The 26652-nt window shown below is 37.4% G+C and overlaps 1 protein-coding gene and 1 pseudogene across 1 annotated transcript in view; both read left to right on the top strand.

The window, feature by feature from the left end:
* Positions 1 to 26652, top strand: part of RFX7 (regulatory factor X7) — a 138537-nt gene that overhangs the window by 7386 nt on the left and 104499 nt on the right. The window lies entirely within an intron of this gene.
* Positions 7776 to 10407, top strand: LOC132029167 (small ribosomal subunit protein uS2-like; annotated as a pseudogene).

Below are 26652 nucleotides of genomic sequence, written 5' to 3'. Positions count from 1 at the left end.
TATCCCTGTTCTAGTCTCTACCTACTACTTTAAAAACCTTTCTTTTTTTCCTGTGGATCCAAGGGTTTAACTTCAAGGTTTAATTCATATTGCTACTGTTTTTGTGAAATTTTTCTCAGCTCTCAAAGAACAATGATCTGAGTTGTGTAAATTAACTTTTTTCAGTGATTTAGGCTGGCCTTACCAGAGATGAGCCTGTTTTACTTAATTTGTACTGAATTTAAATTCTCCTTTTTTAATATGTGAAGGTCATAGGAAGTCAGAGACTGACTCTACCTGAAACAAAACAATCACTGCATAATAAGTAATTTACAAAATGATAGTAAAATATTTTACTTATGTGGGGTAGCCAAGTACATGCCATTGTTTTTGCAGTAGGTATGAAATTTTAAAAATTCAGTTGGATAAGAGTGTCATTTCAGTGGCATCTTGCTTGAAGTAAAGTGGGTGCTTCTGAGCTCCTAGGAAAATGTATTTGAACAAGATGCTTCAGTTAATTTAAGTGAATCACTTTGCTTATTTGATTGCAGTTATTAGATCTTTTAATTGCACATGTATGTAAGCAAACTGTGATCTAAAATATAATTGTCAGATTATTACAGGCATGATCCCTTTTTCTGAAGCAGGAGACATTAACAATCTGTATTTGGCCAAATTCTGTACATATACATTTCAAAGAAGTGAGAAGATCAAGAACTAATCCTGAATTTACAGAGTCAAGTGGTCAAGAAAAACTGAATTCCATATACCTTTATTTTAATATCTAGTATATACAGGCACAGGATAATGAAAAAGTAATGAACACTACTCTGCATTTAAAACATTCATTCCTTGTGTAGTAGTTGCATGCATCATCAGTAGAATTTAACAAAAGTAAGATTTTGTTGAATGCAGTGATAGTCTGGTATAGTTGATGGTATTAAAAAATAGATGAGAGGGGCACCTGGGTGGCTCAGTGGTTTAAAGCCTCTGCTTTTGGCTCAGGTCATGATCCTGGGGTCCTGGGATCGAGCCCCACATCGGGCTCTCTGCTCAGTAGTGAGTCTGCTTCCTCCTCTCTCTCTCTGCCTGCTTCTCTGCCTGCTTGTGATCTCTGTCAAATAAATAAATAAAATCTTTAAAAAAAAATAGATGAGAGAGGGATTCAGTAGGATATAATATTCTTATTGGCAAAATTCAGGATGGTGTCTTTTTTTTTTTTTTTAAAGATTTATTTATTTATTTATTTGACAGTAGATGGAGAGGCAGGCAGAGAGAGAGAGAGAGAGAGAGAAGCAGGCTCCTTGCTGAGCAGAGAGCCCGATGCGGAACTCGATCCCAGGACCCCGAGATCATGACCCGAGCCGAAGGCAGCGGCTTAACCCACTGAGCCACCCAGGCGCCCCCAGGATGGTGTCTTTAACAAAAATGGCTGTTGATCCAGATGCACTTAATGGTATGCTTACTGGGAAATCTTTATTCCCACTAGCAGGAATTAAAGTCACGGTTGTTGATGACAGTAAGCCTTGCCTGTAATGAGAATAATTACGGGAAGATAATAGCTTAGGTCAAAATTTGCTTGATTGGGGAGTGGGGTTTCCACCAATCACAGTTTTCTCATCTAAATGCAAAGGTAGAAGAAAGAATATAAAGTAATAATAGGGAAGAAGAGGATAGGCATGTTGAGAACTGGAGCAGAGGACTAGGAAATGCTCTGTTAGTTTTAGAAGAAGGCTGTGTACCCTGAGTTGACTCTGAATAATGGCCACTTCATGACGAGATTTAGAATATTACTATATGTGGGGTTGCTTATATACCTCACTTAGTCTTATTCTTGCTTCTATGTCTTAGCATCTGTATTTGTGTGTTTTCCCATTATAGGATGAAGTTTGTTTTCCCCTTTGGATTCATCCCTGTCCATATATTTAGGGAATTTGTTCTAATACATACCCTTTCTGTCAGCATCACCAAACTATTCTTTTCCACAGGTTACTTTTCCTGTGACTTTTATTTTTTTATTTTTTAAATATTTTATTTATTTATTTGACAGAGAGAAATCACGAGTAGATGGAGAGGCAGGCAGAGAGAGGGAAGCAGGCTCCCTGCTGAGCAGAGAGCCCGATGCGGGACTCGATCCCAGGACCCTGAGATCATGACCTGAGCTGAAGGCAGGAGCTTAACCCACTGAGCCGCCCAGGCACCCTTCCTGTGACTTTATACATGCTAATGACTTCCTTAAAGCAGCAGCAAACAACCTTGGAGAAAAGTTTTTGCACTAAAGACTTGATCTTTCAGTGACCTAAAGAGCTCATTCATAGGCTAAGAAAAAAAGTCATTAGGTAAGTGAATGAAGAATGTAAATACTCATTTTATAATAATAATATAAACAGTTAACAATGCAAAACCCTTATTTGATAATAAAAAATAAAGCAGAGAAGTACTATTTTTTTTGTCCACTAAGAAAAGATTTAAGAAACATGGTAACCGTTGCTAGTTAATCTCACCCCTGGTTTTACTGTTTTGCTTGCTCATTTCCCTCCCCTCTGATCCTTCATTTATTATCCTGTTGTGTGGTATGTAAGGCCACTCATATATATGAGTGGAATAAGTGAACATACATTTTTAAAAGTATTAACTGGTTTTGCACTTGGGGGGTGGAGCAAATGTATGCCCCCACCCTTAGTATATTCTCAAAATTTTCCTGAATGAGCAGGCATTATTTTGAGTTTAGAAAAATCCAAACAAGTAAAATAATGCTTTGTCTACCCTGCTGCTCTTCCTTTTAGATGCCATCTGTCTATCAGCTCACCACCCCCACTCTGCTAGATCTTCTCTCTGCTCTTGTCCTTTTTGACTCTTGCAGTCTGGCTTCCTGTTCTTCTTGCCAACTCAGTGGCCTTTTTCAGTCGTTAGCTTTCATTTTGTCTTCCACTCTTCTTGTTACTGTGATTCCTTTGCAGTTTGGGAATTCTCATTCATTCCTTTTTGAGAGCTGCCTTTGTCCGCTACTTTGCCAGGCATTGGGGGTTCCATGGGCAAAGATGCAAGATCCCTGTTTTCATGGATCTTATTTCTGATGAACATTTTATTTTCCCTGCAGCTTTCCTCTACATGCGCTTTAATTTTGAATATCGAGACACTTTTCAGCCACCTTTTTTTTTCTGTGTTCACTTCTTTGCCAAAATCAGAAATAGATGGGCTGACCAGACAACTCTAATCGCATCTACTGATACACTTGCTAGAATACAGGTGGCTACCACTGCCATTTTAAACTTGGCATTTTCACAGTAATCCTTCTGTGCCATAGTCCTTGCTACCTCAGTTGGCTTTCATTTTTAGCTAATTTACTTCTTTGTGTAGTAGATAGCACCTGTTCCTTCATTCCATCAGGCTAGCAATATTGGTTTCATAATGGACTTTTCTCTCTTATCCCTGTGCCCAAAATTTTAACAAGTTGTCAAGTTTGTAGTGTCAAGTACTTACGTTTCTCCCTGTCTTCTACTCTCTCTGTTTCCTCTGCCAGGATCATAGTTTAGTGCTTTACCATCTCTGGATTATTACAGTGGCACCATAGTTGCTCTTTGTCCCTGGCCTTTCCCTTCACTGGACTATGCTGTATATTACAGCCAAAATAAGTCTTCCAAAAAATCCTTTTCCATGTAGTCTCCTTCAAATAACCTGTACTAATTTCACCTTGCCCACCATATTGTTATCTAAAGATTTCTGTCAGGTTTCAAAGGCCTGGGCAATCTAGCCCCATATAATCAGTCCCACCCGCTTTCTTTCTGTTCACCAGTATTCAACTCCTGTCAGGCAAGCACTTCAGTGTCTGCCTTAAAATTTATGGTGCTCCTTTTAGTCCTGCTTTATATCTTTTCTGGAATCTCTACTTGCCTGTATCCAAATCCTGCTTAGTCGTGGTTTTTGTTTTTGTTTTTGTTTTTTTTTCAAAGATTTTATTTATTTATTTGATAGACAGAGATCACAAGTAGGCAGAGAGGTAGGCAGAGAGAGAGGAGGAAGCAGTCTCCCCGCTGAGCAGAGAGCCCAATGCAGGGCTCCATCCCAGGACCCTGAGATCATGACCTGAGCTGAAGGCAGAGGCTTAACCCACTGAGCCACCTAGGCGCCCATGCTTAGTCGTGTTTTAACCATTTTTGAAGTCATAGTTCAGATCATTGTACTATAAAACATTCTTTAGCTACTGTAGTCTAGGGCCTTTTCTTGACCTCAAACTGTATAGTGATGTCTTACAATTAAGCACTTAATCACTTAAATTTTTGTCCTATGCTGTTCTAATAAACAGCAAGTTCTTTTAAGCTAGGGTCAACACCTTTTGCATTTTTGTTAATCATCTAGCAGTAAGTACTAGTAAATACTATTTTTGTCTACTGCATTCTTAGAAACACTTGATTTTTTTCTACATATTAATGTTTCTGTATTTGATACATTTGATGTGGTAATTTTCTCCCCAAATAAGTTATTAAATTCATGCTGTTTTTTACAGAATGGAGGACTGACAGTGGCTGATTTTTTTAAAAAATTGCATTGGTGAAACTGAAGTAATCATTTATTTAGAGTTTCAGTACTACTAATCAATTTTTTTACCATAAATATATTATTAAAAAATAATTTACCTCCCAAGTGAGAGCCACTGTGTCCTTCATTTTAAAAATACTGAGCAAATGACTGATACATAGTTTAGTAACCTTTTATGAATGAGTATACAGTAGTATTTAGTCAGGGTTTGTGGGCTAAATCTGCATTCCAACCTAGTTCTCAAGAGATAAAGTTGGAATTTTGAAGAACCCCTTAACATTGACCTGGAGATAGCTACTTTAAAGTTTGGTTCTGGTGGAGGGTTTGACCTACTTATTTTAGGAGGCAAAACCCAAGGCAAAGATAACTTGTTGAGTCATGGCCAAAGCCTGAAGACGGCAAAGGAAACCTTTGAGTTAGGGTAGATAACTAACTGAGGGAGGTGGATTGATTGGGGAAGTAAAAAGGGAATGAGTAAAATAGGAAAGCAGTTCTGAAGGCCCAGAGTGTTTCAGATTCATAAAATAGGTAACAGTCTGTTGGATCTTTCTACATAGAGACTTGTTTCTTTGTTTAGCCTGTTGTTCTTTCTTTCAGAGGATTCAACTAGTTCTTAAAAGACCCTTTCAGCTTTAAAATTGTATTTATATGATGCTGTTTGGTTTTTTAGAATGTTGTTCTCTGTGTTAGCATCATACTAGTATCACCTTGGAACTTGTTAGAAATGTAAATTTTGAGGCTCCTCAGATTTACTGCAGTAGAAACTCTGGGGGCGGATCCAGCAGTCTTTGTTTTACTAGCCCTTCAGGTGATTCTAACACAGAAGTTTGAGAATCCCTTGCTTAGAGAGTGTATGTTCTACTAAGGAATAGTAAGCCACAGTCTTCTGTGGCAGAATTTTAGTATTCTCAACCCTTGAGTACCCCAGGTAGAGTTAATAACTCCTTTATTTTAATCTTTTAGTATTTGGATGTAATTGTTAATACCATTATTTACACTGTGTTGCAAAAGATTTTCACTAAACTGGATTCTTTAATCTCAGAAATTGTATATTAAAATCAGGAATTGTATATTCAATCTCAGGAATTGAGATTCTGTTTAATCTCAGTAATTGTAAATTGTGGATTAAATCTAAAAGGTCACTAAACCCTCAACTTAAATACAACCTTTTTATTATTTGCAACCTGAGTTTCTGAGTACATCAGGTCATATGTACTCAGCTGTCTGAGTATATCAGGTCAAACTTGTGGTCGAGGCAGGCCCAGGCCTCGGCGATGGCTGTGGTGTTGCTCAGCATGCAGATGGCCCCTGCACATTGGCCAGGTGACACCCCCCGCCCCCGGGCACCACTGTGGGGGGGCTGGTATTTAAAGCCAACCTTGAAACCTGTAGGACACCAGTCTGCAAACTGGATGGTGCACTTGGTCTTGATAGTTGCAGTAGTGGCAATGGTGGCATTTACGTCCTTGGGCACTACTTCCCCGTGGTACAGCATGTAGCAGGCCATGTATTTGCCATGGCGAAAGTCACACTTGACCATCTGGTTGGAGGCCTCGAAGCAGGTGTTGGTGATCTCTGCCACCAACAGCCACTCTTGGTAGGCCTTCTTGGCCAAAATGTTGGGGCTGATGAATTGATAGATGAATTGATAAATAAAAATTAAATAGTGCATATTCATCATTGCACTCAGCCTTAGTCAACAATTAAAAGACAAACAGACACACACGCACACAAAATATCAGAGATCACTTGTGCCAGAAAGTATGGGATATATAACCCAGGGCCAGCAAGCTTCTACTTTGAAGGGCCCGATGGTAAATACTTCAGGCTTTGTAGGACATAGGCTCTCTGTTGCAACTACTCTACTCTGCCATTGTTATCAAGAAAGTAGCCACAGACAACGTGTGTGTGTGTGTGTGTGTGTGTGTGTGCGTGCACGTGAGTGTGTGAACAAATGAATGAATGGCTGGATTTTTCCATTACTGGCAGGATTTGGCCTTTGTGCAGTAGTTTGTGGACCTCTGTATTCCAAACTACTTAAAGAATAAAGTAATGGTTTTCAATAAAGTAATGGTTTTCAATGGCTGTCAATAAAAGGGAGTTAAAGAAAACTTTCAATAAAAGGGAGTTAAAGTTTTCTTTAACTCCCTTTTATTGACAAACAGTGGATGGCAGTCCCCGGCTTGATATTAATTGTCTTATAATTCTCCCTTAGGTAACCCCAGGATTATGTGTAAAGCAAATTAGAATGCAAAAAGAGTTGTATTCCAGGGATAGACTTACCTTAGCTCCTATGATAATAATAAAGTATATTGACTTATCATTTCTGGTGTGACACATAGAGAGCTTGGAAGTCCCCATTTCTGTCATCCCAACATGAAGAAAGGTGAACAAACTGAAAATCAACAGTTCTTAGATGCATCAGAGAATTGAGGTCTCAAGGCAAACTGCTGCCTGCAAAACCTGGGATAGGCAGATAACAGAGAATCAAAGCTTATAGGTGGCAGAAGTCTAGGAGTAGAAGCCCTGCAACTGAAGTCAGTGTAGGTAGGAACACTTTAAGCTTAATTAATGAATTAACTGCTGGAGGCTCTGGGTGGGCTAGCTTGAGAGTTGAAAACCAGGAAGGCTGAGTCTTGGGGTGTGGGGCACTCACTTTTCTGAGCCTTACTTCAGGAGCCCTACCAGGTTCTCCCTGTGAGGATCAGAGAAAAATCTTTAACTGCCTCCATAGTGAGGGAGGATTTCAGGGGGTGGGGAATTTGCAGGTGGGGCCAAGGAGGGAGGAGGAGAAGAGTAATCATTTTGAAATATAACCAGAGCTCTCTGTTCTCTTTAACAAAGCCTGTTTCAAGGAAAAGTATTTTACCAGAGTAGTATCTGGAAAGTATCTAACCAGCATGGGCTCTGCCAATGCCTACTTGACCTGGGGGAAGGGAAATACCCAACATAGACTCTCTAAAGGACTGAGACTAACCATAAGACAGTACAATGCTTCTCTCCAACTTTACCACCGTGTCAGTAGGGCTTCTAAAACAACTGTAAGCCTCACACCTTATTTAAAGAGTCTCTAGGGATTCCGAAGGTGAACATAGGAGACAAAAACCGAGGACATTAGAGAAAATTTTAGCCTTAGACCTCACAGCTACAGCAAACAATAAACACAGCCTAACTCCTAGTCGATAAACATAAAACTCACACTAAAGTGCTGTCTACCTAATTCCTTTTATCCAATATTATATCTGGCTTTCAACAAAAGATTACAAGTCATGCTTACAGACAAAAAACCCGCCACAATCTGAAGAGGTAAATGAAGTGTAAGAACTATGTGACAAAATCTGTGTGACATAGATTTTGGAATTAACATCCTGTGGATTTAAAATTATGATTAATATGCTAAAGGCTCTAATGGAAAAAGTAGACATAATCTAAGAATGGATGGGTAATGTAAGCAGAGACATGGAATCTCTAAGAAATAATACATAGGAAATGCTAGAAATCAAAAACACTATAACAAATGAAGAATGCCTTTGTTGGGCCCATTAATAGAACTGGCCGTGACTGAAGAATTGGTGGGCATGAAGATATAGCAATAGAAACTTCCACAACTAAAATGCAAAGAAAAAAATATGAAAAAGTTGGAACATAGTATCCAAGAACTGTGTAACAGTTAGAAAAGTTGTAACATATGCATAACTGGGATGTCAGAAGGCAAAGAGAGAAAAGAACCAGAAGTATTTGAAGTTTAGTAGGTGGGAATTTTCCAAAATTAAAGACCCCAAACTACGATCCAGGAAGCTCAGAGATACCAAGCAGAATAAATAAAAACAAAAAGATCTGCCCCTATGTATACTGTGTCCAATCTGCTAAAAATTAAAGACAAAGTTAAAATCTTGAAAGAAGCTGCTTGAGGAACAAGGTTAAGAATTGTATCAGCTTTCTCTTCAGAAACCAAGCAAGGAAGGAGAGAGAAAAGTATTTAGAGTTGAAAGAAGAAAATCACCAACCTAGAATTCTGTATCTAGCGAAATTATCCTTTAGAAGTGAAGGAGGAATAAAAACTTGTCAAACAGACAAAACTTGATGGAATGTGTAACTAGTAGACCTGCTTTGCAAGAGACATTGAAAGTTCTTGAAAGAGAGGGAAAATAATGTAGGTCAGAAAGTTAAATCTACATGAAGGAGTGAAAAGGAATAAATGAAGATGAATCCTTTTCTTTTTCTTATATTTAATTGATCTAACAGATAATAGGTTGTTAAAAATAATGTATTTGGGATTATAGCTTATAGGTCAGTGAAATTAATGACAGTGAAGTTATAAGGGACAGAAAGGAAGAGTTGGGAATACTCTTAAATTAAAAGTACTTACAGTGGGGCACCTGGGTGGCTCAGTGGGTTAAGCCACTGCCTTCGGCTCAGGTCATGATCTCAGGATCCTGGGATCGAGTCCCATGTCGGGTTCTCTGCTCAGCGGAGAGCCTGCTTCTCTCTCTCTCTCTCTCTGCCTGCCTCTCCACCTACTTGTGATCTCTCTCTGTCAAATAAATAAATAAAAATCTTAAAAAAAAAAATTTTAAAAAAAAAGTACTTACAGTAACTGAAGTGGTATATTGTTGTTCTGAAAGTGGACTTGGATTAGTCATAAAAGTATATTGCAAACTGTATGGTAACCACTAAAAAGATTTTAAAAGGAAGTGTAATTGGTATGCTAAAAGTGTAGAGATAATAGAATCATAAAAGATGTTCAAATAAAACCAGAGAAGGCAGAAATAGAGAAGACAAAAAAATAGAAAACAAAGAAAAAGGGCAATGTATAGTAAATAGTTAAAATAGGGTACATATTAATCCAGCTATACCAATAACCAGTTCAGGTGTGCATGTTCAAAAAACACCAGTTGAAAGAGACTGTTAGAGTAGATTGGAAAACCAAAACAACTGTTTCTGCTTTACCCAGGGAGAGATCCACACAATGTTATTCAGGGTTTCCCCTCATAACTTCAAGGGAAACTTTGAACATGTCCAGAACCTTTAGTAGCCTGCAAATGAGGGAGGAAGATGTCCTCAAATTCCTTGCAGCACTTGTCATTCCTTGTCACCACTTAGGTGACACCAGCCTGGACTTCCAAATGGAACAGAACATCTACAGAAGGAAAAATGATGGCATCCACATTATAAATCTGAAAAGAACCTGAAAGAAGCTTCTGCAGGCCTTTCATGCCATTGTTGCCATTGAAAACCCAGCTGATGTCAGTGTCCTGTCATCTGGGAATATTGGCCAATTAGCTGTGCTGAAGTTTGCTGCTGCCATTGGAGCCACTTGTGTTGCTGTCCCCTCCTAGAACCTTCACTAACCAGATCCAGGCAACCTTATGTGAGCTGAGACTTATGGTGGTTACTGATCCCAGGGCTGACCACCGGCCTCCCACTGAGGTGTCCTGTGTTAACTTGCCTACCATTGCTCTGTGCATACACTCCTCTGTGCCAATGGACATTGCCATCCCTTGCACAACAGCAAGGACTAATGTGGTGGCTGCTGCCCCAGAAGTTTGGCACATGGGTGGCACCATTGCCCATGAGGGCTCCTAGAAGGTTGCGCCCGATCTCTACTTCTACAGAGATCCTGAAGAGATTGAAGAGGAAGAGCAGGCCACTGCTGCAAAGGCTGTAACCAAGAGGAATTTCGGGGTGATTGGATGGCTCCAGGTCCTGAGTTCACAGTGACTCAACCTGGAGTCACAGACTGGTTGTGGAGGCATGCAGAGGCCCCCTTCTGCCCCTTCAGCAGTTCCCTACCCAAGACTGGAACACTTAGCTACCACTGAAAACAGGGCTGTAACTTCTGCTTCTCAGGCCACTGAATGTATAGGAACAACCACTGAGTGGCCTTAAGCTCCTCTTCTACAGAGAGAATGAAAATGGACTTAAGGTTGATGGAAAATAATGGGTTTATAAAAGTTGGGGGGAGACAAAGCAAGACAACTATATGTTGTCTACAGGTATACCCTTCACACTTTGGTGCTTTATAATTTAGTAACCAGTTCTGTGTAACATTCTTCACCAGTATGTTGTAACACTGAATTTGAGAACTTAAAAGTTGCAAGTAAATGATGAGATACTTAAATTATAAAGAGCTCAGGAAAATGGCATTTTTGTGGGGTTTAAAAAATTTTTTTTTTAAATTCTGGCTAGTTAGTATTAGTTTCAGGTGTAAAGTACAGTAATTGAACAGTTTCATACATCACCCAATGCTCATCACAAGTGTAGTCCTTAATCCCCATCACCTATTTTACCTAGCCCCCTACCCACCTCCTCTCTGATAACCATCAGTCTGTTGTCAGTAGTTAGTCTTTCTCTTGGCTTGTGTCTCTTTTTTTCCCTTTGCTTCTTTGTTTTGTTTTCTTAAATTACACATACAGATGGAATCATGTGCTATTTGTTTCTAACTGACTTATGTTACTTAGCGTAATACTCTCTAGCTCCATCCACGTCATTGCAAATGGCAAGGTTTCATTCTTTTTTATGGCTGAATAATAATAATCCATTATATATACACCACATCTTCTTTACCTGTTCATCAATTGATGGACACATGGTCTGCTTCCATAGCTAGGCTATTGTAGATAACACTGCTGTAAGCGTAGGGAGTACATGTATGCCTTTGAATGAGTGCTTTTGTATCCTTTGGGTAAATACCCATTAGTGCAATTGCTGGATTGGAGGGTAGTTTTATTTTTAACTTTTTGAGGAACCTCCACCATGGTTGCACCAGTTTGCATTCCACCAACAGGGTATGTGTTTTTCTCCACACCCTCGAAAATGGCCATGTTTTGTGTATAAACTGTTTAATTTTCTCTGTTTAGAAATATCTTTACAAGAAATTATTGAGCATTGTTATGTACATTTTTTAAGCAGTATTAATGAGTTAATTTATATACCATTACATTTACTTGCTTTAAACATATAGTTCAGTGGTTTTTAGTATATTTTGGAAGTTGTGTAGTCATTATTATGATCTAATTTTAAGTCTATTTGATTTTTTTTTTAAAGCAGTTGAAAAGTGAATTATATTGGCTGGATTGATTAGAATTGGAAAGGTTATTTATCGACTCATAATTCTGAAGTTTCAAAGGCAGCAGGAGCCGTTACAGTGTAGTGTTTTTGTTTTACATGTTATTGAGACTTAACAAGAGAATGCAGATTTGTAGAAATTCAAAAGATGAAGTTGTAATTACTCAATTCTTTTTCTCTTTGGTTTTTCCTTGCCTTTATCCTTTGTGGGGCAGTCTTTGATTTAGATATGTTTAAACGTTTTCTTCTATTTAGATGCTTACTGCTAAAAAAAAAAATGAATTGTCTCAATATTGCCTTAAGCTTCATCATAACTGGTCAAATACTTAAGTCTTACTATGGCACACATTATTTTCTGACATTTCAGTTTTATGTGTTTGTAATTATAGAACCTAACATGTCAGCTGTTACTTTCTTCTGTAACATATTTTGAACCAGTGAAATACTTGTACTTTCCTAAATTGATTTTCTGTAAGATGGTTAGGAAATTTCTCTGCTAAACATAAAACTTAGAGTAACTTTTATTTTTAAAAAAACTTACATATTTAATAGTTTTAAAGTGAAAAAATAATCAGAATCACAAAGAGACAGCCCACTACAATCATTAAAAATGCATTCTGAAATTAGTTGTCTGGGTTTGCTACCCAGGTCAACATAACTTTTAGAAGTTGGTTCCATTATCAGTAAAATGGAAATAGTAATAGTGCTTACCTTGTAACGTAAGTGGTGAAGATTAAAAGAGATAACTCATATAAAACACTTAGTGTAGAATCTGGCACATGGTGAGAACTTGATAAATGTTGGCTGTTACTTTTTAACCACAATAAATTCAAAGAACTTTTTCTCTTTAACACACCATCTGTTACTATGATTACTTCTTTGTTCTTATATTACTGTACTGTGCAGAGGAGACCATGACATTTGAGAAAGAGTTATCCAGGCAGAGAGGGAACAGCAGATGCAAAGGTGAAAAGGCTGCCGCAAGGAGGCCCTGGAGTGGTCAGAGTGTGGGGCGTGCACGGGAGTGCAGCAGTGAAGTCAGAAGTAGAGGAGAGGTGGATTTGTGTCCGGCCTTGCAGGTCTAGTGAGCACTAAAACTTAGGTTCTTTTTCAGGGTGAGGTGGGAGCAATTGGAAGGCTTTGAGCAGAGGAGTAACATGACCTAACTGGTGTTTTAAAAGGCTCACCAGGTTGCTGTGTGGAGAAGAAACTAGAGGGGCAAGGGCTAAAAACAGTGAGACTAGGCTATGCTGGGTCACTGACATTTTACACTGGGGTGTGTGTGTGTGTGTGTGTTTGCATGTAAAAGATGAGGTATTACTTTTATATCAGTAAGTGGTGGACTCAGGGTGTTGCAGTTAGCTATGAATGATTTCATTTTTTTATACTTTTCTTTGTTTTCTAAAAGATTTTAAAGAGTACTTTTTGTAATAAACATTTTAAGTAGATCTGTGATAATAAAAGATTATGTAACATATTAGGCTCTTTGATTAGAGGGACATACTTAACATATTAAGTACGATATCATAGGTGCTGTTACTAAAATTTGAAAGATTTGCTGTCAGAGAGATGAAATGTTCAGAATACATCTATTGGAATGTAATGAAGCACCAGGAATTTTGAATAAATGACCTAAGAGTCTCCTGAATCTTTACCATAGTTAGGTAAACTTAATCAGTCTCCCCCTAGGTTCTAATTCTTGTTACTGTACGTCACAATCTTAATAATTGTATAAATTTTTATAGTCTCCTTTGTTGAAATATCAGCACCATAAAGACAGGAATTGTATGCCTCTCACTTAGAGATTCCCTAGTGCAGAATGAACGTATGCATGAATGCATGAGCTAACTCTGTAACTACCAAACTTCCTTCAGATGTCAGTTGCAGGTCTGGTGCAGTTTTTCCTGCTGTTCTTCCTCCCATGAAACACTGTTTACTCCTTTGTGTAGTGTTTAAGTTATAAGTTACTAAGTATAGTAGAAGTTATAAATAAAAATAGCAAACTTTAGTATTTTTTAAAAGATTTTTATTTATTTAATTGACAGAGAGAGAGCACAAGCAGGGGGAATGGCAGCAGAGGAAGAGGAAGAAGCAGGCTCCCCGTTGATCAAGAAGCCCAAATCAGGGCTTGTTCCCAGGACCGGGGTATCAGGACCTGAGCCAAAGGCAAATGCTCAACTGACTAAGCCACCCAGGCGCCCCCAGACTTACTTATTTTTACCAGTAAAAAATCTTTTCTCGGTACACCATTTTCAACAGTACAAAAAGATAGCTTTATTGTAAATTTTTGTTTATAGATGACCTTTTTGAATGTGTAATTTATTAAACTAGACAACATTACCAAAGAGAAATACCAGAATTTAAATTAGTATGTATAACCTCAGATTGTTGGATTCTTTTTAGCTTGACGTATGCAGCATTTTTCCGAAACTCCCCAAAATCCTTTTCTCCCAATGTGGTGGGTTTCACTGGTATATGTGGTATTGGTATATGTACTAATATATGTTTATTTAAAAGAAATGTTCAGTGTGCTTACTAGAGATTTCTTAAAATTCTTTATCATTTTTCACTGGTGACATGGGGGAGGAGAAAAAATAGCTTTGTGATGTCACTACCATACTTCTTTATTTTTAACCTCTGAAAATTATGACATATCACATCAGTATAGTCTGACTTCTTCTTCCTTTTTTTTTTTTTTTAAAGACTTTATTTACTTATTTGACAGAGATTATAAGTAGACAGGCAGGCAGAGAGAGAGAGGAGAAAGCAGGGCTCTATCCCAGGACCCTGGGATCATGACCTGAGCCGAAGGCAGAGGGTTTAACGCACTGAGCCACCCAGGTGCCCCAGTATAGCCTGACTTCTTGTTGAAAATAAAGTAAGAGGAAAGGCTGGCATATTGACAACCTATGTACTTAGCTGTGATCGTTAAGGCTTAATTTTGGGTGATGTGATTTCTTTCTTGAAGGCTACTTCCAGAGAATGCACTATTAACTAAATACTTTTTTTTAAGATTTTATTTATTTGAGAGAGAGAGAGCGCGCGAGCATAAGCAGGGGGAGCTGCAGAGGGAGAAGGAGAATCAGGCTCCCTGCTGAGCAGGGACTCCCCCCACTCACACACCAAACTTTGGACTTGACCCCAGGACCTTGGGATCATGACCTGAGCCAGAGACAGACACTTAACTGACTAAGCCACCTAGGCACCCCTAAATACTTTTATTTTATGTCCATCTCAGTTCTTTAGAAAATCTTTCTGATCACTTTTGTTTTCAAGAGTTTTATTCACTATTTCTCACTCCTAGGGGATTTTTGAAGGTTTTAAAAAACAAAATCCAGAGACTTCCAGAAAGTTTTTCCTACATAAAAATGGATATGAAGAATCTCAGGACTGGGGCACCTGGGTGGCTTAGTGGGTTAAAGCCTCTGCCTTCGGCTCGGGTCGTGATCTCAGGGTCCTGGTATCTAGTCCTACATTGGGTTCCCTGCTGAGCGGGGAGCTTGCTTCCTCCTCTCTCTCTGCCTGCCTCTCTGCCTACTTGTGATCTCTGTCAAATAAATAAATACAATATTTAAAAAAAAAAAAAAAAAGAATCTCCAGACAGAAGGAAAGCTCCCTTGTGTTTTTTGGTTGGTGGTTTGGAAAACTGTGAATACACTTGAATACTAGTGTATGTATTACTTCAGGGTCCTACTTTTGTTGTATTAAATGGCACATATTAACAAAGTCTGTATTTATAGTTTTCTCTATTACTTTCTTGTTCCATCTTTGCTTCTAGTCCATTTAAGTCCCAGTTTTCTCAGTTCCTTTCATCACTTTCTTTTTTTCTCCAGTTCTGCCCCTGAAGTGGGCATGTACCTTCTGTTTGTGACCCTACAGCTATTCCTTGTTTTCTGTCCTTCCCTAGGTGACTTCCCTCTGGATAACTAATGTTGAATGCCTGCACCTGTATTTTCTCTTAATCTTTATAGTTAGCTACCACTTTTTGACCTCTCCTTCAAGTCATTACTCTAGGCAGACTCTCTGCATTAGTCTGTTACATCTAAACTTGTGTTCAGTGTGGATCATCTAGTCTATAACAAGACACGAGTAAAATGTGAAGGGAAGTATTTCTTCACAGAGTTCGGTTAATAGAATACAAGGTGTTTATAGTAAATAATTCAAAATTTCCTGGTTTGTCTCCCTGAATTTTGTCTCCATCTCTTTTTTTTTCTGTTTTCTTCTCTTTTTCTTATCCTTTCTACCTTTTACCTTTTTCTCTGTCTCCTGTCTCCCTCTCCCAATACAAAAGAAAAAAAATTTACTTGTGTAATTTGTCAAAATTTTATCTTCTGCATTTCTCACATTTGGAAGTTATAAGCTCTCTACTTATCAGGTTAGTTGAAAGCCTAATGAGGTAGTTTAAGAAAAGATGTAATGAGCTTAAAATCATTTAATAATGTACTGTAGGGAAGGTGTGAGTCAGCAGGCAAGTTTAATAGAAGGAAAGGGATGTGCTAGGCTGATTGCTTGCTTGCTTTGGTCTGCAAATACAATTCCAACCAGTTGAAGATGGAGAGGAATGAAGCTAAAAGGCCACTTTGGGATTCCTAACTCCTGAAGTGAGATGTAAAATGTAATGAATACTCTATTTGGTTAGAAGTACAAACTTATATCTTGCTGTATTTAAATAATAGAATAACTTCTCCCTCCTGGTTTTAAATAGTTTTTTTAAGTAAGTTGGAATGTGTATTCCAGTATTGACAGTGCAGTATGAACAAGTTAGATGTTGCTTAGAAAACTGTTTTTTTCTAGATGTAGACAATGAACTGTGAAGGTCTATAATCAAAATCCACCTGGAGAAATCAGTGTTGTAGGAAATTGTTTTGGATGTCCGTGCTACAGTGTATTTGCTACTTGATTATATAGCTGAGGTTACACATGTTTTTATCTTTGTGATGACTTTTAAAGAAATGAATGGGCTTTGGAGTGATTGTGGGAGATTAAAAAAAACAAATAAAACTTTATATTTTAGACTTGTGTATTTTGGTTGTTTTGGATTGTAGCTTATCCCTTGAGTTCCAGATACAAAAGTGTGAACATTAAGTACTCTTTAATGATGAAATCTTGTTTGTTACTGTCACTCATGTTCTTTTTTTTTTTTTTTTTTAAGATATTTATTTATTTGTCAGAGAGAGCATGCAAGTACAAGCAGGGGGAGCAGCAGGCCCAGGAAGAAGCAGGCTCCCCACTGAGCAGAGAGCCCTATGTGGGGCTCAATCCCAGGACCCTGGGATCATGACCTCAGCTGAAGGCAGTTGCTTAACATGCCCAGGCATCTCCATGTTCTTTTCCAAACTTAGGATCATAATCAAGTTGTATTTTAATTTTATATTTATACTGTTTTATGTTATTTATATATAATATATTTAATGTAATATTAATGAATAATATGTATATTAATTTTAATTTTACAAATATATGCTACAGGGTTCATCACAAACCAGCAGGAAGATTATTTAAGAAATGTTATCAGTGTAATTGCTTAGCTGTTTGAAGGATAAAAGAAATAAATGTAGAGCCTCAACTCAACAGCAGGTCATCAGAACAATTACAGATGAATAATCGGTTCAGTGAAAGAAAACTGGGATGATTAAGAAAAAAAAACTAGAACAAACTAGAAATAAACTATGATGGAGCATAATATTTTTTTTCTCTTAGGAGTAATAGAAAACATCTCAAACAAAAAAGATTTTACTACTTAAAATAAAAAACCAATCACTTTTAGGTATTAAACTTTTTTAACTTATATAGAAGTCCAGATTAAATGACAAATCAGAACAGAATAAAATTTTTGTGGTTATGCTGCCATTAAAAATTTTTAAGGAGAGTATATCATTACATGAGTAAATTCTTTTGATAGAATATGAGAAAAAAAATCACTGTATAGTCACACAGTTTCACACAGCCAGACACACCACATACGTACAACCCTAATTGTAGAAAAAGAGAATGGAATAAAAACACACCAAAATATTGCCTTTCCATAATGCTGGGATTGATAATACATGGGTGATTTTCAAAAATTGTATGTGTTTTTCTGAAATAAGCAACTTTTAAAAATATTTTTTGAAATTGCTTACAGAAAACACTTCCTAATTCCTTTCTAGCTGAACTTTCCAGCTTATCTTCTCTGCCCTCCTTTCTCTTACACACAGTTTCTCTCCCATGTACTAGCACAGTGCTGTTTACAAAATTTTACAAAAATTACGATGTGAATGCCTTCAACTTGTCCCATTTTACTATGTGGCCCACTACATTTTATTTGTATTAGGTCTAGCTGTATCACATAGTGAGGTTTTTGCCCATTCATGAAGGATATCCTTGCTTTGCATCTGTTGCCTGATAAGTATTTTGGAGTATTTGATGTTCTCTTAAAGGTCTGGTGTATAGTCTTCCATCTTTTTTCCTTGGCTTTGGCTTTACCCTTTAGCAGCAATGCTTCCCTCTTCTCTTTGCATATTCAGAGGCAGATTTCAAGACCATAATTAGGTCACCCCAGCTTACCATGTTCTCTCCACTGTTTTTCACCCCATTTTACCTTGTACTACCAGTATAGCATTTGTCATAGTTTGCGTGTACTGTATTTTCTCCTGTATGTGTCTTTCCCGGTAGATGTTGAGCCCCCAGTGGGCAGTCACCATGTTTTATTCATCTTTGTGTCTCCCACAGTGCTGTGTCAGCAAATATTTATAGTCTTATGTTGATTTTAAATAATGATTTGTCACAGTTTGAATCACTAGTAGAAAGATGTAGAAACCCATTTTTACCCACATGCATTTCTTATTTGATATATAATCTTTTTTAAAAGATTTTATTTATTTATTTGACACAGAGAGAGAGATAGGCAAGTAGGCAGAGAGGCAGGCAGAGAGGCTCCACGCTGAGCAGAAAGCCTGATGCAGGGCTCGATCCCAAGACCCTGAGATCATGACCTGAGCTGAAGGCAGAGGCTTAACCCACTGAGCCACCCAGGCGCCCCTTGATATATAATCTTTTTTTTTTTTTTTAAAGATTTTATTTATTTATTTGGTAGAAAGAGACACAGCGAGAGAGGGAACACAAGCAGAGGGAGTGGGAAAGGGAGAAGCAAGCTTCCTGCTGAGCAGGGAGCCGGATGCGGGGCTCGAGCCCAGAACCTGGGATCATGACCTGAGCTGAAGGCAGATGCTTAACGACTGAGCCACCCAGGTGCCCCCCTTGATATATAATCTTAACGCACCATCTTTTTTTTTTTTTTAAAGATTTTATTTATTTATTTGCCAGAGAGAGAGAAAGAGAGCGAGCGAGCACAGGCAGGCAGAGTGGCAGTGGAGGCAGAGAGAGAAGCAGGCTCCCCGCCAAGCAAGGAGCCCCATATGGGACTCGATCCCAGGATGCTGGGATCATGACCCGAGCCGAAGGCAGCCGCTTAACTGACTGAGCCACCCGGGCGTCCCAACGCACCATCTTTTTAAATAGATTTATTTTTTACGTTGTAAAAGCAAAGGATATTCATTATAGAAAATGTAAAAAAGTAACTTATTTCCACTATCTGCATGAAACATACATGTTTCTTTAGACTCTTTTTCCGTATAGTTTTTTGGTTTTGCCTCACTTAAATCATATTGTATACTGTCATTTTCCTTAATATTCATTCATTATAATTATTCATTTATTCAACTAATATTAGGCAAGTACCTAATATTAGGCAAGTATTCTTTTAGAACTCTGGGGTTGTAGTAGTAAACAACTTACTTAAAAAGATGTGTTTTCATAAAGCCTGTATTTTACTGGAGAGAGACATAAAAAGGCAATAAATTAAGAATGAATATACTACTGTGTGGCATAATGATAAATTCTCAGAAGAAGAAAAGCAAAACAGGGAAAGAAGGAATTGTATGTCAGGGAGAGGAGAGGAGTACAGTTTTAAGTAGGTTGGTCAGGGAGCCCTCACCAAGGTAATATTTGTATAAAGACCTGAATTATAGAGTGAATCATATGGATATTTGAAGACAAAGCCTTCATTTATAATGGTGGGACCTAAATGTTCAACAGTAAGAGAATGATTATTATTATTTGTAAATTATTATCAAGATTTTATTATGTAACCATAAAAGATTCTGATGTCAGTTAAAGTATAATGACTTAGGAAAAGGCCCACCATGCAATGTTAAATGGGAAAGGCAAAATAAAAAACTAATTTTACCCTAACTTTAAAAAAGATCTTATATACATATGTGTGTATAAATATATGAGTGTAACTAGAAGAAAATTAGAACCAGAACTTAGCAGAAGTTCTTTGCTGGATATGGTCTTGGGTTTTTTTCCATTTTCATATTTCTCAAATTTTTTTAATGAGTATATGTTAAAATAATCTTTAAAAGTACTTAAAAATTAATTTTGATACATCTTAACTTCCAGGTCCTGCCATAATGGAGTAATGGATATTGAACTTATCCTTTCTCTAAAATCAGCCATGAAACTGAATAAAATACCATAGCAATTGAGGTGTTCTTAGTATTAGATAACAAAGCATAGGGGAGTGATCCTTGAGAAGGAAAACCCAAGAGGTAAGCTCACACTGGCTTTCCAAACTGCAGCTCAGGATGAGAGCCCAGAAGAGAGACCAGAGCTTTAGTGCAGTGGAGAAAACAGTGACTGGAGTGTGTAGCTGCTGAAGGAGCTGGAATTTGTGAAGCTGGGTACTGGCAAGGAGCAAACTGTTTAGAGAAGGAGCTTCAGAAATCTCCACAGGTTCCTTGGATTCTTTGGCTGAATACTGAACTCCACATATGCAGGGCAGGTCTCTTTTCAGAGAACAACTAACTACCAGGACCTGTAAGTCAAGAAGAGAGACTAGAGGTCACACAGAATTTTGGCCAAATTGGAAGGAGCTAGTTGAGCCTCTTGGACAACCGTTGAAACCCCAGAAAGTCTTATACTATAGAACTAAGATTACTCTACCCATAGAGTAGGAGCTGTTTTACTCCCATTCTGTCTAAAACTAACCCTCAGAAGTATCAGGTTGAGCTGCCCATAAATTAGCTTTATGGCAGAACATATTTTGAAGGAACTCCAAACATTCAACACAGTACCAACAATTTCCAGCTATATACAAAATTACTAGACATGAAGTGGGAAAATGTAATTCATCTTGAGGAAAAAAAAAAAAACAATAGGAACAGAGTCAAAAGACAAAATGTGGACAAAGTTGGCTGATATTTTAAATTGTCTCTGGCAAATAGGCTTAAGTAAAGGAAAAGATGGGCATGATGCATGCCCAGGTAGGGAAACTAAACAGATACAGAAATCTAGGAAAGCTTGGGTGGCTCCGTCAGCTAAATGTCCAACTCTTGGTTTCAGCTCAGGTCATGATCTCAGGGTTATGAGAACAAGCCTAGGGTTCTGTGTTCACTGGGGAGTCTGCTTGAGAATCTCTCTTTCTTTCTCCCTCCGTCCCACCCCCACTTGCACTTACTCTCGTTCTCTCAAATAAATACATCTTAAGAAAAATGGAAATTTAAATAAAAATCATATGGAAAATCTAGAATAGAAAAGTTCAATACCTGAAATGAAAAACTGACAGGATATGTTTAATGGACAATGGAAAACTGCCAGAAGAAAACTTACGTAGACTGAACCCAGACGGGGGGAAAAAAAAACAAGCCTCAGAGATCCCCTGCCAACACTGGGTGGTAGAACACATGTGTAAATTGAATCCTGGAGAGAAGAGGTATTGTAGCAAGAAAATATTTAACGATATGATAGTTGAAAGATTTCCAAATTTGATTAAAATTTGGACAATAAATTTCACAGACCTGTGGAGGTCGACAAATTCCAAGCACAATAAACAAAGAAAACCATACTAAGACATCAAGTCAGATTGCTGAAAACCAAACATAAAGAGAACATTTTAAAAGCAGCTAGAATGGGGGAAAAGACACATTGTATCATACATAAGGGAACAGTAATAGGAATGAACACTTAATTTTCATCAGAAATAATAGAGACTAGAAGACAATGGAGTATCTTTTTTTCAGTGCTGAAAGAACAAAGTTAATCAACCTGAGATTTTAAATCCATCAAAAATATCTCTCAGCAATGGAGGCAAAATAAATACATTTTTATTTGAGCAAAAGCTAAGGGAACGTTTCCCCATTAGACTTCACTACAAATAATACTAAATTAAGTTCTTCATGCTAAAGGAAACAGACTAGTCAGAAACAGCTCTAAATAAAGGAATGAGGAGAACCAGAATTGGTCTTCATATTGGAAAATATAAATGACATTTTTTCTTATATTTTATAAAAACATTAAAAAATTGCCTCTGAAAAAAATGTTAATATGTTGTGGGTTTATAATGTGCAGTAACACAGGATAGTAAGAAGGTAGATTGAATTATATTGTTGTAAGATGAAAAGATATAATAAAATAGACAGTTACAGGTTAAGGATCTCTATTTGCAAATCCTAAAGCAGTCACTAAAAAGCCAATAGAAGCAATAAAATGGAATACTAAAAAATACCAGATGAAGGAAATCCACCCATATTTTTACCTTAAATGTGAATTGACTGAACACTACAACTTACAAATCAGATTTTTCAGACCGGGTAAAAATGCAAGACTGCATCAAAAACTATTATAGAAGGTGTACTTTAAATGTAACAATACAGGGTAAATGTGAAAGGAAGGAAAAAGACAGTATACAAATATTGATCATAAGAAAGTTGGAGTAGTTTTGGGCGCCTGGGTGGCTCAGTTGGTTAGGCAACTGCCTTCATTCAGCTCAGGTCATGAAACCAGGGTGCCGGGACTGAGTCTTCCAGCTCCACGGGGAGTCTGCTTCTCCCCTCTTAGGCTCTTTCTCACCGTCTCTTTCAAATAAATAAAATCTTAAAAAAAAAACAAAACCCAAAACAAAAGGAAAGCTGGAGTAGTTTTAATAGTAGTCTTCAAGATAAAGGGTATTAGCAATGATGAAGGGAAACATTTCATGATGATAAAAGAACCAATTCATCAAAAAGACATAAAATCCCAAATATGTATTTGCACCATATATTGGAGCTTCAATATACAAGACACAAGAGCCAATTAAATGAAGAAATAAAAGCAAATACTGTAGGCCAGTCAGCTGTGGAATGATATTTTAGCTTTTTATAATAAACTTCAGAAAGGGGACATTTTGCTCACTAATTTTTTTTATCTGAATTGAATTCCTTCACTCATTTACATTTGTTTATTCACTGTTTTGATGTACATTAACTCTCTGAGCAGTTAGTTCTTTTATCTGGTATCAGTAAATAGAGCATAAGCTTATAGTAAAACAGATCTGTATTTAAATTTTGATTCTTCTTCTAGATTTATATTTCTTTGCACCTTATTTTAATAATAAGCAGTGAATTTGAAGTACTGTGTAGCCTCACTAAGTACACAACAGTGTTATTACCTGGAAGAGATTTAGTATTTTTGTATTAGTATTTTTTGGTTTGTTTTGGATGGAGTTGATTGGAGCCACCTTTGTTGCTCACTGCACATGCTGCTGAAGTTGGGTCTCTATTTCCTTCTCCATTAAGGAATAGCTGTACTTTACTTAGTTATTCTCACCTCTAGAAGCCCAAATGCTATATATCCATACACCAGGCTTACTGTTTTTTCTGCAGTCTCTCAAATAATCAGCCTGGCAATGCATTGCCCCCTCACTGGTTTTCCACATTGGCTCTTCGCAAAATAGGGATACCATGTTTCTTCTATTTTGGATATAAAGCTTAAGAAACAAACGATGTGTAATCATAGTCAGTGAAACATGAAGGTTTCCTTAGGATGCCTCTCTTAAGGGAAAATATAGTGAAAGATAAGATGAAGTCTCAGTCATAACTGTACAAGGGAGGAAGGCAGGAGAAACAAGGAATATTCTGTATCTTAATATGTGGATAATTGATTGTGAGGATTAAAGTCTTAATGCTGTTGCTTATATATAATAAATGTTTGTGCGGGCTCATTACTGGAGAAATAATAAAAATGAAAGAAAACTGTGACAAATGATTTGGTTGAGTAAGAACGTATTGATTACTATCCTTTACATGAGATATTTAGCATTCATGCTTAAATACATTGCCACGAAAAACAATTATACATATCATTAAATTTGTGTTAAAGCTATAAATTAAATCTTACATATCATGCAATGCAGTTAATGTGTACTCAGACAACTGGTTTTATGGACATTGACTTAAAATGCTTAGTGGAAAAGATAAAGCATTTGCTTTAGAGTAGTCCATGCGTTCACTTACGGCATCAAAAGGAAACAATCACACAAATCCCAGAGTATGTGCGATTCTCAAGTCAACTGTACTGGACTCCAAAAAGGGACTATCATGGGGGGAAAAATGTAGAAGGATTGTTCTAGATAGGAGCCACTTAGAAAGCATGAACCTGTTGGGACACCTGGGTGGCTCAGTCAGTTGAGCATCTCCCTTCCACTCAGGTCATGATGATCCCAGGGTCCTGCAATTGAGTTCTTCACATTGGGCTCCTTACTCGGCAGAGAGCCTCCTCCTCCTCTGTCTGCCACTCCCCCTGCTTGTGCACTCGTGCACTCTGTCTCTGACAAATAAATGAAAAACATCTTTTAAAAAGTGCACAAACTTGGACTGATCTATCTGTGAGGTTAAATCTCTATAAGATAGTCTTGTGATAATTAGGGAAAATGTAAATGTGGGCTGTGTGCTATATTGTGAAATTGTTAATTTTCTCAGGTGGCATAATGGAATTGTGGTTATTTAGAATTTGTTTTTTCATAGGAGATGCTTGCCAAACTATTTAAGGATTAAATGTTATAATATCCACAACTTACTCGGCACAGCACAATACATGTGTCAGAGTGTGTGTGTGTGTGTGTGTGTGTGTGTGTGTACTTTATGCTAAAGAGAAAATAAATTAGCAGATGTTGAATCTAGGTGTGCAGTTCTCTTCTTTCATATCTTAATAATAAATAGTTGGAGAATATTTGCATGCATTTGGCAATTTTTAAAATACCTGCTGGCTCACTCATGACCAATATTGGGTGTAAAGATTACTAAAAATAAAATCCTTAAAAACAAGTAAATAACCTTTCAAAAAAGAAATCATGATGAAAATTAGAAAATGCTGAGAAATTGAATATGATAAAAAGATTTTGTCAGAATATGTAGATGTACCAAATTGGTACTTGATAGAGAAATTTGTAGATTTACTGCTTTGCACTAGGTGAAAAAGAAAAATTGAAAATTAATGAACTAATAAGCTTTCAATTTAAGATGAAAAATTAGGAGTTAACCCCCCCCCCCAAAATAGGAAGAAGGAAGTAAAAAAGGTAATAAAGGAAAATGAATAGGAAACTAAGCTATCATGGGATCACCAACATCTCAGTCGGGTTCTTTGAAAAATTTTGTTAAATGGTCCAGACTCAGGAATGATAGATGAAGAAAAAAGTAGATGTAAATAATATTAGGAATGAAAAATGAGACATAAATGTGATGCAGCAGAGATTAAAATAAGGGAATTTGTAAGCAACCTTGATGTCCTTATATTTTAAAAAATTGAAGGCCGTGGGGGTACCTGGGTGGCTCAACGGGTTAAGCCTCTGCCTTCAGCTCAGGTCATGATCTCAGTGTCCTGGGATCAAGCCCTGCATCGGGCTCTTTGCTCGGCAGGGAGCCGGCTTCCCCCTCTCTCTGTGCCTGCCTCTCTGCCTATTTGTGATCTCTTGCTCTGCCCAATAAATAAATAAATAAAATCTTTTTTTTTTTTTTAAATTGAATGCAATGGATAAATTCCAAGACAACTTTAAATTACTTCAATAATAGAAAACCAGATTGCTCTTTTACCACTAAGGAAGATGAATGGGTTCTTTAAAAACTTCCTGCAAATAAAATAGCAAGTCCCAATAATTTTAGAAGTGAAATCCACCGAAATATTCAAGGAAAATCTTACACAAATTTACAAATTAGAAAAAGAGGGAATGAATACTCCATGGTCTTTACAAAATATGTGTAAACTCTTGATACTCTTCCCTCCTAGAGGTGGAAGCCTGATTCCCTTATCTTGAGGGTGGACTGGACCTAATGATGCAATTCTAACAGAAGTAATGAAAAAATGATGGGTGGGACTTGAACAAATAGTTCATAAAAGGCAATACAGCTTCTTCCTCACTCTTTCTGTTGGTTTACTTGTTCTTGGAGAAACCAGCTACTTATCAAGAGAACACAAACCTATGGAGATACTTACAGGGTGGAACACTGAGGCCTCCTGCCAACAGTATGTGAGTGGACCATTTTGAAAGTGGATTCTTTAGCCCCTGCTGACATCTTGACTGAAACCTAATGAGAAATCCTTAGAACCCACCCACTAAGCCACTCCCAAGTTCCTGACACACAGAAGCTTTTAGATTATAAATTTTTGTTGGTTTGAACCACTACAGTTTGGGGGGTAATTTATTACACGGCAGTAGCTAATATACATTCCTGCTCATTTTGTGAGGCTAGTATAACCTAGGCACCCAAACGAGATACAATATAAAAATGGCCTTTAATTTTACTATCGCATTCAAGCATAGGAACAGAGAGTCCAAAACAAAAAGTAGAAAATCAAAGCCAAAGATGTATAAAACAGGAGAGTACATCTTAGCCAGCTTAAATATATTAGAGTACAAAGTTAGCCCATTAGGAAATCTGTTCATATAATGTATCACTTTAACAGATGAAAGAAGACAAATTATTTGATTATCTGAATTGATGTAGGAAAAGAATTTAATTTAATAATAGTCAACATGGGACGCCTGGGTGGCTCAGTTGGTTAAGCAGCTGCCTTCGGCTCAGGTCATGATCCCAGCGTCCTGGGATCGAGTCCCACATCGGGCTCCTTGCTCAGCAGGGAGCCTGCTTCTCCCTCTGCCTCTGTCTGCCATTCTGTCTGCCTGTGCTCGCTCTCTCTCTCTCTCTGATAAATAAATAAAATCTTTAAAAAAAAAATAAGAGTCAACATATTTGTGATAAAACTCCTAGTAAG

Source organism: Mustela nigripes, chromosome 13 (assembly GCF_022355385.1).
Source record: "Mustela nigripes isolate SB6536 chromosome 13, MUSNIG.SB6536, whole genome shotgun sequence".
NCBI classification, from domain to species: domain Eukaryota; kingdom Metazoa; phylum Chordata; class Mammalia; order Carnivora; family Mustelidae; genus Mustela; species Mustela nigripes.
This window is presented reverse-complemented; position numbering and strand designations above follow the sequence as displayed.